Raw genomic sequence first — 17952 nt, forward strand, 5'->3', positions numbered from 1 at the left:
TAAATTCTGCCAAAAACCAAACAAAAAATTAGAGTCAAGTATGCATTTATTTAGGGGGGAGACTTCTGGGTCTGAACACGCAAATTAAAATGGCTGCTTGAAGTTGCCAGCCCAAACCTCCAAGTCTCCCTATTTTCCAGGGACGTCCCTGATTTAGGGAAGCCACCCCGGTTTCTGATTTGATCCCGGACTGTCTTGCTTTTTCTTAAGATGGCCCTATTTTCATCAGATAAATGCTGGAGGGTATAGAGTTATCCAACCCCTGAGCTGACTGAAAGCAACCCTGTATAGGGAAGTGATGTTTTTTTAAAAATGATTAATGTTTTTATATATGTTGGATGCTGTTCAGAGTGACCGGAGCAACCCAATAAGATGTGTGGGATATAAATAGTAAAATTATCATTATGGAATAGGAATTCCCTATTTTCATTGGAGAAATGTTGGAGAGTGTTAAGTTGTGGGTGAACATATCAGACGACACAGCGATTCTTCAAACAGCTCTTGTTTATTCACAGGCCACGACAGAACTGAACTGAAGGGTTCAGCCAGCCTGCTTATATAGAGCTCCACTAGAACGCAACAGTAACCATTTTCTGTAACTAGCCAATCACTGAACGTCACTTTTGATCCCTTATTTGCATATGTAGACCTGAACTATCTACAGTATCCCCCTGCTGGCCCAGGGTGAGAACTTCAGTACATTGAGTATGCCAGCCATTGCTTCTAAGTAAGCCCATGGCTGAGAGGGGTGGTCCCGGACATAGGTAGGGGCTCACCAGAGAACACTTTGCTGAGTGCTCCCTCAGTGCTCTTGTTAGCCCCGAGAAAAAGCAACAGCAGTCTTTATACTATAGACAAAGTGCTCTGAGGTCTCACTGAAGAACCGAACGCTATCTTAACCGTCAGGAAGAACTTTGGAGAAAGAAGGAATTATAATATCATCGATGAGCAGGTATGAACAAATGAAATTGCAGCTGGAGTGAGTTAATACATGATTATCAGGGCTAGCCAAAGGCATTTTTCTGCCTGAGGCAGAGAACAAGATTCCCCCATTTCCACCAATTTCACATATGGAAGTGAATTGGAATATCAGTTGACTTCAGTGCTGGTAATGAGACAGCACCCTCCCTGCAGGTACAACATTGTCCTCAGGCGCCTCACCACCACTCCCCACCCCCAAGCGCCTGCCTCTTGAGACAGTTGCCTCATTTTGCCTAATTGTAGGGCCGGCTATTCTTTAATTACTAGCAAAATACCCATCCTAGTGGGTAGGCTGGAGGTGGCGCTGATGCCGGGTTTCTTCTCACCATGTCCTGTAGCACTATAATTGTCAGCACTAAATAAACTAGGGTTGCCACATGTCTGGAATTTTCCAGACATAGCTGGGATTCGGCCATTGGTAACTGTGTCTGGGTGGAAAGCGCTGAAAGGAAAGGTCTGGGAAAATCCGGGTGTATGGGAAGCTTCTACAAAGATTCAATAACTTTTTTTGTGTCCCCCCCCCCCCGATTTTCACCTTTTGAAATCTGGCAACCCTAAACAGTGGCGGAGGAAGGGGGGTGCGGTAAGGGTGGGACACCCCAGGTGTCACCACTGAGGGGGTGTCAAACTGGAAAAAATAAGTACTTAAATAATAAACTTATTGAAGCTCCTCTCTGAGAGGTGGATGGGGCTTCCCGGGTCCTGGATGCCACCCTCCTTGCCTTGGGACCTTCACCCCGCCTCCAACCCAGCTGGCCAATAGGCTGTGGGCTGGGGCGAAGGCAAGGCAAGGGCTGATGCTGTTGAGGCCTGCTTCCTTAGCACGTTGCCTTCAGTGGTTGGTTTTTTTGGGCCACAGCGGTGGCCTGCGGAGGTCACCCACAGAGGCCGTGGAGGCTGAGGCGGCCTGAGGCGGCCTGCGGAGGCCATGGCGGCTGCCGACAGAAGTTGGGCTTCAGTGCGTGTGGGCACCACAGATGACCTCCTGGGCAGCTAAGCCAAAACTGCTTATGCTCACAATGTTCAGTAAATAAACCAGAAAATAACACTTGCGACTGTATCTTATTTCCCCCTCTTTTAATAATTTCAATGTGGGGGGAGGTGACAAGAAATTTTCCACCCCGGGTACCACCTGACCTTGCTGCACCTCTGACCCTGAAATTAACACATGGAATAAACTGAAGGAGTTCCCTCAGGGTTACTGAATTATCTCCCCAGAGAAATCCAACAGCCCCCTTTTCTCCCTGTTTTTTAAACGCAATGTTTGGAAACATTTTTATCCTGAAATTTATCTCATGACTGACTCTGCTGTTTTATTGGGGCACCGTTTGCGGGAGGGGGGTTAATGCTGCTGTGTGGTTTTAATTGCTGTTATTTGTATGTAGCGCCACTGGAAATTTTGTTAGAAAGGTGGCATAATAGTCATTTTAATAGATACTTTTGGGGGTAGAGGCTGAGATAATTGATGCAAACCCCTGTATCGTGCGGGCAATACATGCGTAATCAAAACCAAGTTCTGTTGAGTTCAGTGTAGGTGACCCCCAGGAAAGCAGGATTGTGGCATCTTTCAGTGGCAAATCAATATATAAATGCTAAGTATTATTACTATTAAGGCTTATTCCATAGCTTATTCTCGGTCTGCAAAGTCCCATGTGGGATCTGAATTTACAGACAATACACTTATGGGTTGGCACAGCTGTGGATTTGGGGGCCTGCAACATGTGGTCAGTGATCAACATTTGGCATAAGTGTCTGCTCCCCCATCTCTTGCACGCTAATAAGTCATTTCCTTGATGCAGGGCTTTTAATTTATGATTTATTTTTTTTAATTTGCTTTGATTATCTGCTTAATTTCATTGCATCAAGACTATTAAAAAACATACTGGGCCAACTTTTGTTAACTCCGCGGATGGCAATGAAATGGCACGGATGAATCTGTCACCTCAATTTTAAATTTAGCAATTGGTTAGAACCACTCTGCTTAAATCCTGTGTTGTTTTATCCTTGTGTCAGCATTTAATTCCATTTGCATATAAGCCTATTTCCCTTCTCTAAATTTAATTTGTTAGAGTTTGGCCCTCAGCAACAACAACTACAAAAAGTAATTGCATCTCAGTGTTGGGCATCGGTGCCAACACAGCATGTGCTATAAAAGATGCTTCACACACATTTAAAAAATGTAGTCATTAGTGTCATCCTGCCTGGTAACAGGAACGTGATGGCATTAAAATATGTGATGGGTTTTCTGTACCGAGATGTGCTATACCTTATCACAGAGCAAAACCACTCCTAAGGGACACATTAAATTATTTAGGGTAGATCCTATATATATATATATATATATATATATATATATATATATATATATCAGGGAAAAACTGCTGGGTAAAGCCAAGAGTATAGTCAATCAGTTGTCCCACAATGATGAATTGAGACCATGATTAGGCTGGGGCAATGTATTGATCCCTCATCCAAAATCAGTTGAAAGTTCACATCGTGATAACAGTTTCATAATATTTGACATCAGGGGTGCCAACTTGAATAAAATATGGGGGTAGGGGTGGAGGTAAGCCCCTCTTGCCTAATTGATCATATGATGCAGCGCACATATCATTTGAATGGAAATAATAATAATAATAATAATAATAATAATAATAATAATAATAATATATTTATACACTGGCCATCTGGCTGGGTTTCCCCAGCCACTCTGGGCAGCTCCCAACAAAATATTATTATTATTATTATTAATAACAAAGTGATAAAACATCAAACATTTAATACTTCCCTAAACAGGGCTGCCTTCAGATGTCTTCTAAAAGTCAGAGAGTTGTTTATTTCCTTGACATCTGATGGGAGGGCATTCCACAGGGCGGGTGCCACTACCGAGAAGGCCCTCTGCCTGGTTCCCTATAGCTTAACTTCTCGCAGTAAGGGAACTGCCAGAAGGCCCTCAGAGCTGGACCTCAGTGTCCAGGCTGAACGATGGGGGGTGGGGGGTGGAGATGCTCCATCAACTTGGGCTTGGACTCCTCAAATATTTTATTATGGGAGGGGACTGATGAGAGCTCAGCCCCTTGGAGTTGGCTCCTATGTTTGACATAGCAATATATCGCAAATCACAATGTGTGTGTGTGCTTTGTAAGAAATCATGATATGAGAAAAACTGAATATGGTAATCACTTCTCTCATGATTCCTGCAGCCTCTGTTGCCCTGCACTATAAAATAAGAGTTTTAACAATATGTTAAAATTAAGTAAAAATGCATCAGTTTTAGACCCCTAAGTAGTTGCAGTTGCCTGCATGTTACCCCATTCACCTCTACATAAGGTAAAGGTAAAGGGACCCCTGACCATTAGGTCCAGTCATGGCCGACACTGGGGTTGCGGCACTCATCTCACTTTATTGGCCAAGGGAGCCGGCATACAGCTTCCGGGTCATGTGGCCAGCATGACTAAGCCGCTTCTGGCGAACCAGAGCAGCGCACGGAAACGCCGTTTACCTTCCCGCTGGAGCGGTACCTATTTATCTACTTGCACTTTGACGTGCTTTCGAACTGCTAGGTTGGCAGGAGCAGGGACCGAGTAACGGGAGCTCACCCCATCGTGGGGTTCCATCCTTATTTCAGACATCATGATATATTGTTTTATTGTGATGTTTAGCTGGAAACCAAATATTGCCCAGCCCTAAGCATAATTGACATGGCAACTGCAGTTGTCATGACCCCAGTTGTGATTTCGATACAGAGGATGAGTCCATGCTGCTCAGGCCCTTGGCACAGACCTCTTGGAGAGAGGCCTTGGTTTATTAAAAGAATATATGCTTTGGATGCAGAAGGTCCCAAGGTCAATATCCTAGCATCTCCAGGCAGAGCTGGGAGAGTCTGAAAACGAGAACAGCTACCAATCAGCACAGGCAATGCTTAGCTAGATGTACCAATGGTCTGACTTACTATTAGCCTGTCTCCTCTGTTCCTAAGACCCAGTACTTGATATTATGCCCAATACTGGAGCTCCCAGACTCCAATAACCAAGTGAACCAGAACCATAGACCCACTTTCCTGAGATGCCAAGTCCTACAGCTCCAGACACCTCTGACCCATCAGTGTGTGCTGGGCCCGGGGATAACCTGTGAAATGCGGTCCAGGACTGGTCCAGAATCCAAAGGTTCCGCTAGGAGTCAGTCCGACAGGCCCAAGGCAGGACACGAGGCAGGATACCAGGCAAGGACAGGTACAGGATCTTAGGCAGGATCTAACATACAGCAATGTTGCTCCCGCAACCTGGGGCAGAGTCCAACAGCCTTTTATCTTTGTCGGGGTAGCGGCTGGTCCTGATCCCACGGTGACTCACCTCCCTGTTTCACCCAAAGGCGAGCACTCCTCCTGCAAGTACTCAGGTCTCTCCTCATTCCTCATCCCTGCATCTGGAGCCAGGGCAGGCTCAGGCCCCTGACTTGGCCCAGCTGGTGTTTGTTGCGGGGGAACTTGGGTCAGATGATGCCTGAGGCAAAGGATCCGGTGCAGACTGAGATTCCTCTGGTTCCAAGTCCGAGCCCGTGTCCCAGGCCATCACACAGTGCTACAAGGAATGAATCAGGTGGGAAGTTACGGAGAGGTGACTGAGGGCCTGGTTCCTGGTTTGTGGACTGACCCTTTGAGGACCTCAACTTCTTGCGCAATGGGGTGCAGCCTGGGAGAGGTAGTAAGGACCTGGAGGAGAGAAAACAGTTCAGTTGGAACGGAAACTAAAATTGGAAATCGAGGACTGCTCTGGGTTTTTTTGTTTTTTGTTTTACTCTTTTATCTCTTTTACTCTTTTATCTCCTTTCTTTCTGAGCTACGTCCCTTGATTTTGCCCTCCTTCCGGCACTTCCTCCTACGCCTCACCCTAGTTACAATGGGGGATGCGCTGTGCTGTGCTATGTAGCTGAGCAAGCAGTCTTTGTTTTGCATTTGGCAGTGTTCAAACTTTTGTCTTTATTCAGGGAAATCTCACTAGACCAAAGTCTCAGCAAGTATTATTATTTTTAGTCCAAAACCTAGAAAGTCCTTTTGGAAGAAAATGCTTATGTTGTGTTGATCCCTCATATGCTCACAGTCTATAGGAACATTTTGTGTTTGCTTTGAACATGTGCCAGGATCAGGAGAAAGCGCTGCTGAGTGCGTCTTTAACTGGAGAAGTAACTTAAATAGCCTTTTATAATAGTCTAGTTAGGTATGGAAGTCAAATTAGAGTCCTCTAATGGGTTTCATGCAGACTCAGTGCAGACCCTCCAAGTGTCCCTATTTTGAAGGGACATCCCTGATTTAGAGAAGCTGTCCCATTTCTGATTTGATCCTGGAATGTCCCACTTTTCCTTAGGGTGCCTTTATTTTCATTGAAGAAATGTGGGAGGGTATGGAGTTATCTGACCCCTGAGCCAATTCTGTAGAGGGAAGTTTTCTTTTATTTTTTATAATGTTTTATTATGTTTTTATATATGTTGGAAGCTGTCCGGAATGGCTGTGGCAACCCAGTAAGATGTGTTGGGTATAACTAATAAAATTATCATTATGGAATGGGACGTACCTATTTTCATTGGAGAAATGTTGGAGGTTATGTGAGTGTATGCCATGTTTATAAGGTTCCATTCCCGTAATGGCTAATTTCTGTAGTCTTGTTTGAATGCAGGGGTAGGGAACTTATTTTTGCCTGAGAGCCACGTTCGCTTCTGAGCAACTTTCTGAGGGCCACATGTCAATGATGTGCAGGCCTAGAGGAAAAGTGGGCTGGGCTACTAATGCAAATTTTATCCTTTATCTACAATAGCACCCACTCACACCCACCCCTTTGCCCTCCAGTTTCAGCAGGGCTAGTGAGGGGTGTGGTCAGGGATGGGTGTGGCCTGAGGAGATAGGACCAGATAGAGAGGGCTGTATTTGCCTCCTGCGTTGAGGTCCTCCACCTCTGTTTTGGTGATAGCAGTCACGAAATTAAAAGATGCCTGCTTCTTGGGAGAAAAACGATGATAAACCTAGACAACATCTCAAAAAGCAGAGACATCACCTTGTCGACAAAGATCCGTATAGTTAAAGCTATGGTTTTCCCAGTAGAGATGTATGGAAGTGAGAGCTGGACCACAAAGAAGGCTGATCGCCGAAAAATTGATGCTTTTGAATTATGGTGCTGGAGGAGACTCTTGAGAGTCCCATGGACTGCAAAAAGATGAAATGTATCCATTCTGAAGGAAATCAACCCTGAGTGCTCACTGGAAGGACAGATCCTGAAGCTGAAGCTCTAATACTTTGGTCACCTCATGAGAAGAGAAGACTCCCTGGAAAAGACCCTGATGTTGGGAAAGATGGAGGGCACAAGGAGAAGGTATGACAGAAGACGAGATGGTTGGACAGTGTTATAGAAGCGACCAACATGAATTTGATGAAACTCCGGGAGGCAGTGGAACACAGGAGTGCCTGGCGTGCTCTGGTCCATGGGGTCACGAAGAGTCGGACATGACTTATCTACTAAACAACAACAACCTCTGTTTTACTGCTTCTGTCCCATTTTTAATTGGTCTGGCAATGATGGCTATCCAAAAAGTTATGGGAAATCCCAGTGGGCTCCACATCAGATGGTTAAGTCCTTTTGGGAAGGCAGGCAGGCAGCTGGTTGATGTCTCCAGGTCCCCCTTGCTCACCTGTCTCTCCACTTTCTACCTGCTATCCTGGAAAATGATCTGTTTCCCAGCTTAGAATCCTGCATAACTTGCCAAATTCTACTACATCCCAGACGGCTAATAATCTTTGTCCACAAGACTGTAGCCTAGAATTCTGATGCCAGTTTGGTTTTCTAAATGAGTTCCTGGGAGATTATTCTGCAAATAAGGGTTGGACATGCATGGGAACTTCATGACATATCCGGGATGAGCTGTAGCTCAGAGGTGAGACATCTACTTTTCCTGCAGCAGGTAACCATCATCTCCAGGGAGAATTTAGAAGAACCTTAAGTCTGAAACCACAGAGATCTGCTACCAGTTAGTGTAGACAACACTGTGCCAGATGGACCAGTGATCTTATTTATGCTATAAGGAAGCTTCCTGTGTTTCTACATCATGCCTTGGGGTTGATTCCTGGAGCCAACTCTAGCCCACGACTCTGGGGCTTGCCTCAAAGCCTTCTCCCGACAACAATTCTCCATCATTTGGAGCTATTTTGCACTCTTCCACTTGACTCTCTCTCCCCCTCCTCTTGCATGTATTCATTTAAAATGTCAGATGAGGCTAATCCTTATGTGACATTACTACAGATGGGCACATGGTGGTCTTTACTTAAACCAGATGCTCTTTGTCTGGCTAATCTGGCTGAAAGCGGGTTATCTAAGCGAAATCAATTTTATGTGTTTTTTGAGGGTCACAGGTAGACTTCATGGTGTTTCTTTTTTTAAATGGACTGTTGTTAATGGACTCCCCTTGATCCTCTGTCCCTGATGCCCTGCAGCACACCTGTTGTTGATCTGAACACAGATCAGTGTGCAAACATGTTAGGTGCCTCAAGCACGATGGAGGAGAAATTATTCTCCGACAGATATTTTCATTTTTTAATTTAGTGCAAAGTGTCGTGAGCCAGATGTTTGGTGACTGTTCAGAATATTCATGGGTTCAGTTTTTATCAGGCGGTCCTCAGGCAGGCTACTCGGAATTAATTGGCAGTGTACACTCACAAATTTGGGCGCTGTTTAGTGGCAGGAGGACAGTGTGACGCCCCTGAAAATTGTAACACCCAGGGACTGTGTGCATTTCATCAATGCAAAGCAATCAGTCAGAAAAGTTTGGGCAGTAGTTCAAATACATTTTAATTTCACAGTTAACCTGCATGTCTGCATTAGGCCATCTGGGTGGTATTTGAGTTTAAATTATGCACATGTTTATGGATTGAAAGGAATCAACTCTATCTTGGCTGAACTGATATAAAGGCGTGATCTTCTGCTGGTATAGACAGGTCAAGCCTTGCCCCTAGGTGGCCGCCTAAGGCAGCAGATTGGCAGGCCTCTCTCTTCCCAGAGATTGGGCTGTGTTTTCCCCCTTGCAGCTCAATAACAGCAAATAACTGAAGGTATGAAGGAAGCACAGAAATTTACGTGTGCCAAGGAGCCAAGGAGCAGAGACTGAGGACTCAGCTATAGAGCTGTAAATAAAACATTTTAAATGTGTTGTAAAGTGCAATATACAAATGTGACACTAGATGGCGAGAGTGAGCTATGCCAGATTCAATGTATTTTTCAGAATGTTTTGTAAAAAAAGCATTTTCAGAGCATTTTTAATATGTATGTAGATTCCACCTGAGGGTGCTTCCAGACTGTTGAGCCATTGAAATCAATTATTTGGATATCACCCATAGTGACTTTTGAAAACACACATAGTTTCACTTTGAGAAATTCATCTTCTTGGGCACTGGGAAGTAACTATTCCTAGCTGGTGGTTTTACTGGTCTTTTCACTGAGGTAATACCCCACATTTTGTGGTTCAGGACCATGCTGCCTCAGAGTTAGCACAGGCCTCCCCCCCCCACATGCGCCTTGAGCCACTTGGAAACCAATTCCTTGTGATGATTTCCTACATGCCTACAATTTTTATGTGAATATAACAACCATGTGAGTGGAAGAGGTTGCACAGCTTCCAGTGTGATACATACCAATTGGATGGAAAAGACCTCTTTGATCAGCCCTAGCAGCGCGGCTGCAGAATTCACTCATCATGCGTTGCAGCCATGTGAATGCATGATGAGTGAATGCATAAGAAAGTGCAGGGCTTCATCTACACAGCTATAAAAAAACGCTCTGAAAATGCGCTGGGGGAAAAACGCATTTTAAAGCTCACAATGGAAAATTTCATAGAGTTCCGATTTCAGCTCTACAGCACCATGTGGTGTCACAGTGTTATAACGCATTATATTTATTTATTTGTTTATTTTAAAAAACTAATGAATCTGAGTCCCAGGTGTGCTTTTTGTGTGTGTAGCAATGTCATGTGACATTGAAAATTCCATCATGGGGATCCTGACTGCTTCTTCCTGAGAGCTTTTCTGGGCCCAAATGTCATATGTCTGTGGCCAGGAAGATAGATATGATGGTACTGTGCCCTGTTCTCTCTGGAGCTAATGGTCAACCCATATTATTGGAGGAGGAGATCAGTGCCTATGAGCCATGACAGCTAAATTGAACCTTCATGCTCGGGGGCAGTATATCTTAAGAGTATTGCATGCTGGGGACAAACCATAGGCAATGGCTGTCTCCTTTGTAGCTGATTCATAGGAGTCACTTACCAGGGGCTGGGGTTCCTTCAGCCCTACCAGTAAAATATTTGAGGGGGCCTGGCCCTCCCAAAGTTAATGGGCATTGCCATTCAAATGGTGCATTTGTAACCTTGCCCCCCTCCTGCGATTGGTGAGCTTCCCAGAAGCATGGGAAAGACCACTGTTGGAACTAGAACGCTGGACTAGACGGATCTTTGATTTGATCCAGGAAGGCATTTCTTATGTTTTTCTCCCAAAGGACCATTTGTTTTGGCTGTAGCAGATTCGGGAATGACATCTCTGTACTGGAAAAGGCTGATAAGCAGTGGCTGAAACATCGCTTCCAGATGTACTGTTTAGTGAAGCATGTGGACATGAAAATGATCTTGTATTGTGACATTGGCGCGGTACGGGGTGGGGTGAGGGAAGAGATGCTGAACTGTAAGCATTTGACGATGTGCTGGTTCTCCGATTCGGCTTCTGCATTTGAAACCAAAACCTTGTTCCAGTTACATTGATACATGCGCTTGCTTATTACAGTTAATGGATTATTCATCCTCTTTTGTCCTTGGGATAATCCAAAGGATGTGCCTAAAGCGCCGATCGTGTTGCCCATAAAAACCGGCTCGGCCACAGTTCTCCACTAAGGTGTCGAACGTTTCGGCCGGTGCAGATGGTAAAGATATGTTTAATAAAGAGAGAGGGGATTAGCTGGAACGGGAAACAAGCAAAGGGAAAAGGATAATTTCATTTTGCACGAAGCTCGCTGACATTTCGGGGGCCAGAGGACTGATTAAAATTGTATCAAAAGCTGCTCCTGTCGGGCAGATTGTCCTAACGCTGAACCTGTTTATCTTGTCCAGTATTTGATCCACATGTATTATTTTGCAACTGAATAACTCAAAAGCAGCCTCTTTCATTTGAGCTGATAATTAAAAAACAAAACAAAACCGGATCTGTAAATGAAGACGTACACGGGAAGGCCACAGGATTCTTCTCAATAGATTTCAAATTGAATAATTGATTGCTGTCATTTAGGTTTAAACAGTGGATTTGCATAGGTCACCTAAAAAAAGAAATACATTTTTAAAAAGGCAACTGTCACAATGTTTACTTCTGGAGTTTAAGGTTTCTCTTAATATGCAGAAGCAGAGTAATGATAATAAAGACCTCGCCATAATGTATAAACAACGTTGTATTCTGGTTTTTAAGGAAATTGCCTGTTTTATTATGACTCAGAGATAGAAAGGGGAAAAAAAGGGGGGAAGAATATTTCAGACAACTTGCACGCTTTTATAACGTCTGCTATGCAGATTGAATCATCCCCTTCCAAGGTTTTATCAAGGAGACTGGGGGAATTAAATCTAACAGTGGGCGATCGTTTATGGTTCCTTATTTATTTTCAGCAACTCTTTAGTCTGCAGCTTTGCTATTGATCTCAGTGCAGTAACAAGGACCATACATTGTGTGGGGAGTGCCCCTGTTTTTGAAGTCAGGCTCCCAGGCAACCCAGAATCTACCTGTGGGTAATTCTATCTACCAAGAGAAGAAGCTCAGAACCCGGGGACTGGTGGTGGGATGACCATGAGTGGTCAGAGGGAGAAGAGGGAGCAGACTGGGAGGAGGAGGTGTTGGAAGCTGAAGAGGTAACAGGGTTTAGTGAGCAGGAAGAGTCTGTGGCAGAGAGCAGTCCAGAATCAGAGGCAGAAGTGGAGGCTGGAGGGGAGGGAGGCCCAGAGGCAGAGATGAGTCAGGCGGGTGAAGAAGTCAGGGTGTTTCCCCCTCCAGCTGCAACCAGTTTCCTTCCCCCTGGTTTCCCAGAACCAGAAGTGGTATGAAGATGGAGGAGCAAAGACAGTGACATCAGCGTAGTCTCAGATTGCTTGATGAAGGACCCAGGGGAGAAGGAGACTTAGGCAGCTGTGGGAAGTCGGGGAATTTGTCCAGCTGGAGGCTGCCTGGAGGGAGAAAAGAGGAAAGAAAATGTGAGTAGGAAACAGAGGTAGATGAAGGAGCCAAAGAGTGTGAAAAGGCAGAGAGTGCATGCAGATAGTGTCCCTAGCAGCTTTCAGAGAAGCACTGGTGAGATTTGGAGCTGAGCACGTTGGAGGAATTGGCATATGTGGTACTCGTAGCATCCAGCATTGCCAGAGGTCTAGCAGGGGTGCATTATGCAGGAGTGGGGAGATCTGAATGAGAAATTCTGCATATGGTGGGAAAGTAGTGCTGGAGCACACATTTTGCATGCGAAAGGTTCAGTTCTTGGTTTTTCTAGGTGGGGAGGAGGATGCAGAGCTAGACCATTGAGATGCATAGGTGGGGCATGGGGTGGGGTGGAGTTTAGCCTTGGAAGAGTACCATTTAGAGGGGCCTGGACTGAGGTTCTCTATTCCTCAGGAATACAAAGCCAACAATGAACGCATCTGAAAAGCAGATTTTCCAAGAAGCCAAGGAAGCAACTGACATCCCCACCAACTTCTTGGATGATCCATCTCTTCCAGCATTTGAGATGAAGTTATAACAAAGAGACAAATGAAATAATAATGTAGAATATCACAGGCTGCATGAGAAGTTGGACATAAATATCTTCTGCGGAAGAAGGTCTATATTACAAAACACCCTGCTGGGCCACAAACACAGATCTGTAATGGTTTGTTTTCTACACAAGAAAAATTGCCATTGTCATATTCCAAACTGTGTTTAAATTGTTTTATTATAAACTCTCTGTTGGTCCCTGCATAACTGGGAAATCATTCACTCTAAATTTATCTTCTCTCTGCATGGCATTGACATCTTCTGGCGTTGTCAGCTCTGTCTCTGTCTCTAGGTATCACCCTAGGAGGAAAAAAAGAAGAAAAAGAGATGATGCTCAGCTGATTTCACAATCTCCAGTCACATTAATTCTTCCTGTGGCCTGTATAATGTTGATGCTTCATTTTAAGAGGAGTTCATTTGAGTTTTAACGAGAGAAAGCGGAACCTACGAAAAATGTGTGTTGCTATAAAGTCTTTAAACTGGGGGGAAAAGAAAGCATGGGCAAAAATTTACTGAGGTCTGTAATCACCGCTCATGCTCTACTCCTTGCTAAGCAGCCATTAGGGGCCTGCACACTATGCGCCTGTGCCCACATGCGCACAGACCTCGGTCTCATGGCCAAGACCTTCTAGCTATGCCCTCTTGAGCTGCAGCTAATATCTGGCACTGGTGGTTGTACATAAAACATGAGACAAGGAGAGGCAGGAGTCCAGAGACACCCATGCCTTCTGCATACACATTGGGGGTGCATATTGCTGATTGACTTTCCCAGCAGCATCACCTTGTGCCTCATGTAATGCCGCCCTGCTGGCTCCCCCAACTTCCAAAAGCGGCTTTTTAGGGGATATGGAGAGCTGCATGAGTGCATTAGTAGGACAGCAGGAATGAAAGGCTCCCAGACGCACATGGCATTTTGCATCCTGGCTTGCCTCTCCAACGCATCAAGATTTAGGGGCTCATTCATAGGCCCAGGGTGCACTTTTCTGGCCACCTGTTTGCTATCCAAGCTCACTATTTCATCAGAATATGGTGTGCCTAAGGCTTGCAGTGGTGTCCAAACTTTTTTCAAAGAGGGCCAGATTTGATGAAGTGAAGGGCCATGAGGGCCGACCAAAGTTGTTAATCTTTTTTTAGGATTGAAGTTGTTGAGGTTTTTTTTATGATTTTACCCCAGGAAATAAACTGCCACAGGGGCCGGATTAAGCCGACTGGCCCCCAAAACGGGCTTTGGACATGCCTGAGAGATGGAAATCAGTCAATTTTGGTTTTTCATTTTTCCATTGTTATGCTCAGTTCTTTTCCACATCAGTTTGTGCGGGCCCAACCCCTCTTTTAAAAAAAGGTCCTAATTCATCAGCATTTTAGTATTAATTTCTCTGAATGGATGCAAGTATTTTTTTAAATGAATATGCATTTTTTTTTTGCAAACCATTTTCTCTAATATAATGCATTATTGGTGTGTTGTTTTCACAAATATATGCATTTTATCCACACTGAGCCCAACTCGGTGCATTTTGGGCACATTGCCTGATGAAAGAACTGCTTTGCAACATCCAGAGAAGTACAGGTTTCAAATGGGGCGTTATTTTGGGAAGCGAGAAAGTTCTTTAAATGGAAACCGAACTGAATTGCTTTACAATCTCCATGCAAGGCGGAGCTGTTGCCCTTCCCTGCCAGCACTGTGCCACTGACATGTGTAATGTTGAAATCAGTGGCGTAGCGTGGGTTGTCAGCACCCGGGGCAAGGCAAGTAATTTGCGCCCCCTAATCCGTGGATTTGCGCCCCCTAACCCATGGATTTGCCCTAACCCCAGATGTTGCGCCCGGTGCGGCCCGCCCCCCCTGCACCCCCCACGCTACGCCACTGGTTGAAATGTCTGGGGACTGAGAAGAGGTTTGCAAACACTTCTGCCTTCTGCATCAGCCCCCAGAAGCTGTGAGAGCAGCAGCAGCAGCCTAAGCAAAGAAGTCCACCAGGAAAAGAGGCTGACATCTGGCTGTTCTTCCAGGCCTCAGTCATTTCCTCTGAGACATGCCATGGGCCAGAGATTTGGGATCAGAGTTCCTACTGGTACCGCACTGTCTTGTGGGAAACTCATAAACCTTTTCTCTCTCCCTCCCTAGTAACTCTGAGTAGCTGGCAGCTAAGCTGGTAAGAAAACTTGAAGAAGACACTGTTTGGTGGATGGAACCTACTGTCTCCATGTTGTCCCATCATACTGAGCTTACTGGTACCTTTCGTGATCCTAAGAGCTATCACTTTGGAGATTTCAGGCCTGTTCCCATTTGAAGACTTATTGTTGTTTAGTCGTTTAGTCGTGTCCGACTCTTTGTGACCCCCATGGACCAGAGCACGCCAGGCACTCCTGTCTTCCACTGCCTCCCGCAGTTTGGTCAAACTCATGTTCGTAGCTTCGAGAACGCTGTCCAACCATCTCGTCCTTTGTCGTCCCCTTCTCCTTGTGCCCTCAATCTTTCCCAACATCAGGGTCTTTTCCAGGGAGTCTTCTCTTCTCACGAGGTGGCCAAAGTATTGGAGCCTCAGCTTCAGGATCTGTCCTTCCAGTGAGCATTCAGGGCTGATTTCCTTAAGGATGGATAGGTTTGATCTTCTTGCAGTCCATAGGACTCTCAAGAGTCTCCTCCTTCTAACAATTCTGGAAGCCACCATTCATTGGGTAATTTGAGGCCAAGTGGCAACTTATCGCTGGTTCTTATTTCATCATACCCTGTTAAATGGTTTTGTGTATGTGTGTGTGTATGTCAGGATACACACACACACACACATCCATACCTTGTAATTTAGGATGTAACATTCTAAACTGAGGTTAGGGCTGAAGGCAGCTGGAATGTCTCACAAGCGCTATTCTGGTGAGCGTGAAATGTGAGCTGGATTCCCCCCCCCCTTCCATGAGTTCCTATAAAATAAAAGACATTCAAAGCAGAGAAAGTAACCCTTTCATGGACTACCTGACTGCACATGGTTCTATGTCTTGTCCTCTCTCCGTCCCTCCCCAGCAATTTTGGGGGTGAGGCTCTAAATATGCTGTTCCCCTTTTCACTTGTAGGAGCACAGAAGGCAAGGAGTGACAAAGAGCACGATCCAGTGACTCCCAAATTAGCAACGTTATTAGCCGGCTGATGAAAACCATTGAATAATGAAAGCTGTGGGGAGGAGGGAAGCAGAGAACAATGCAATGAAGCAGAAGTGGAAGCAGCTGGCTATAGGAAGAAAAAGAGCAAAGGATGGCTAATTGGAAGCCAATGTACTCAGGTAACTACGGTAAGTATAGTCGTGTTTGATAAAACAGGGGATGGCAGCAGCTATGGAGAGAGCTTAGAATAGAACGGTAAAATTGTAGCGCTGTAAGGGACCCTGAGGGTCATCTAGTCCAACCCCCTGCAATGCAGGAATATACAGCTGTCCCATATGGGAACCGAACCTGCAACCTTGGCGTTATCAGCACCACGCTCTAGCCAACTGAGCTATGTGATCTAAAATGGGGGGATAATGAGCATCTTGGCTTAAGAAAACTGAATTCTGCAACCTGCCTAAATTATGCACATTAAACAGCTGCACATTACTTTTCTTGCTTTACATACTTTATTACGCCTTTTCCCACTTTCGTTCACCTCCCCCCACTTATACATAATTTGTTTGACTTTTGATAACCTTCTGGGCAAAAAAGTAATTTAGGCTGCTGGTTTGCTGCCCTCCCCAGACCCCTGGAAACCTAATTCAGGCTGCAGCTCAGAACCCAAAGAGAACCAACATTAACACTCTCCAGGTGTTGCTGGACCACAGCACCAGATGTCCCTGAACCATTGACCAGGCTGGCTGGGGCCGATTGGAATTGTTATCCAAGAACGCCTGGAGGCACCATGTTGGCCATCCATTTTATACCAACCATTAGACAGTAAGCCTCTACAAACACAGCAGCACTCACTGAGTGGACATATGTGTGACTGCACTGTCAGCACCTCATTTCTTCCGAGTTTCAAGTTTTGCTCCGCCTTTCCTCCTGCAGCTTTTGAGGATGGAAATAAAAGTCATGAGAGACACTGAGCGGCTACCAATCCATTGTTATGTCTCCTACAAACCGTGTGTGATGTCATAATGCTGGGCATCTCCCACCCCTCCATCCCTAGCCAATCACATGAGTCGTGGCATTTGTGCGTGGGGTGGTACAAAACTGAGTTCCACCTGCTGCCGTATTTGTTTTGTAATAAGTTCCACTCAAATGGCTTGACTCGGGGAGACTTGAGTATCACGCACACGTGAAAATCCATGGCAGGGAGCCTCCATATCTTTGAATGCAGCTGCCTGTGAATGCGCCTCTTTTATTGCCATGCTCAGATTTGCAGTGCTTTTAAGAATAATTTTTCCAGATTCTTTTTTTAAATCATAACCACCAAGAAGAGAGACTTCAGTTGGCATTTTAATACGCTTGCTCCAATTGCAACCCAGATTAATTTGTCGTACTTGGGAGCTCCAGCTCAGCCAAAGTTATAAAGAAAGGAATCTTTGCTGTCGTGCATGTACATAGGCTTTGCCTCTGCTCTTCTTGAGCCTCCGTAATGCTCCTTGGCTTATGACGCCCGTAATGTTCCTTGGCTTATGCACAGCATTCGCTGTTTCCCCGTGGCTGCGGCTGTGCGCAGCTCTTGAGGCCTGGCAGCCAAGAGGTCTCAGCTAGTCCAGCTGTGGCTAATTTAAGAAGTCACAGGTGCAGCAATAACCAGCCAGCAGGAAGAATGGAAGCAACGTGGATACCCTTCTATGCAAAAGACGTGAAGCTATTCCTGTGGTTCGCACCAGGGGTGGAGGACAGATGATTGGGGGCAGCTATCCAAGCAAAGCCTCAGGTGCTGAAGCCAGAGTCCGGCCGTACTGTGGATTTTGGGCAACCAGGATGCATTTTAATGCCTTCCGATGGGCATTCAAGCTGCTTACATCTCTTCTGGCACATTGCTTTGTAAGCACAAGACTCTGGTTGCGGAAACAATGCAATATATATTGAAAAGAATGCTACAGTCTAACTTAGCATTGTTGGACTTGTAGGCTGCTTGGGTTTTGAACCTTGTTCCTTATTCCCATCAGCTGATCAGAACTGCAGGATATATATATATATATATATATATATATATATATATATATATAATTG

The 17952-nt window shown here is 45.2% G+C and overlaps 1 long non-coding RNA gene across 1 annotated transcript; it reads right to left on the reverse strand.

The window, feature by feature from the left end:
- Window positions 1-12947: 12947 nt before the first annotated feature.
- On the reverse strand, window positions 12948-16882 carry LOC310765276. Its single transcript, XR_014549508.1, has 2 exons — window positions 16735-16882; window positions 12948-13087 (listed from the first exon to the last, which is right to left on the reverse strand). It is a non-coding gene; the product is annotated as an uncharacterized lncRNA (long non-coding RNA).
- Window positions 16883-17952: the final 1070 nt, after the last annotated feature.

The sequence above is a fragment of the Podarcis filfolensis genome (assembly GCF_964270895.1).
Source record: "Podarcis filfolensis genome assembly, chromosome: 6".
NCBI lineage: Eukaryota > Metazoa > Chordata > Lepidosauria > Squamata > Lacertidae > Podarcis > Podarcis filfolensis.